Genomic DNA, 297 nt, shown 5'->3' on the forward strand with positions numbered 1-297 from the left:
GGCCCTCAGGCGCCGACCGGCGGACACGGCCGGCCGAGCCGCTTCTCCCCGGTTCCCCCCCCCGAGGCCTTTCCCCGCCACCGCCCACGCCCTCCCGGGGCCCGGGGGACCGCCACCGCCTCAGGGGATACGCGGCCCCCGCCCCGCCGGGCCTACCCACCCTCTCCCTTCCCTCCCTCAGGCCGCCGCCCGCGCCCTACCCGGCGAGACCGTCTTCTCCAGGATGGTGATGAGCTCCATGGCGGCGGCGTGGCGGCTCCGGCGCCGGCGGGGAAGGGAGGAGGGGAAGGGGAGGGA

Source organism: Haliaeetus leucocephalus, unplaced genomic scaffold (genome assembly GCF_000737465.1).
Source record: "Haliaeetus leucocephalus isolate CR32 unplaced genomic scaffold, Haliaeetus_leucocephalus-4.0 Scaffold110, whole genome shotgun sequence".
Classification (NCBI taxonomy): Eukaryota; Metazoa; Chordata; class Aves; order Accipitriformes; family Accipitridae; genus Haliaeetus; species Haliaeetus leucocephalus.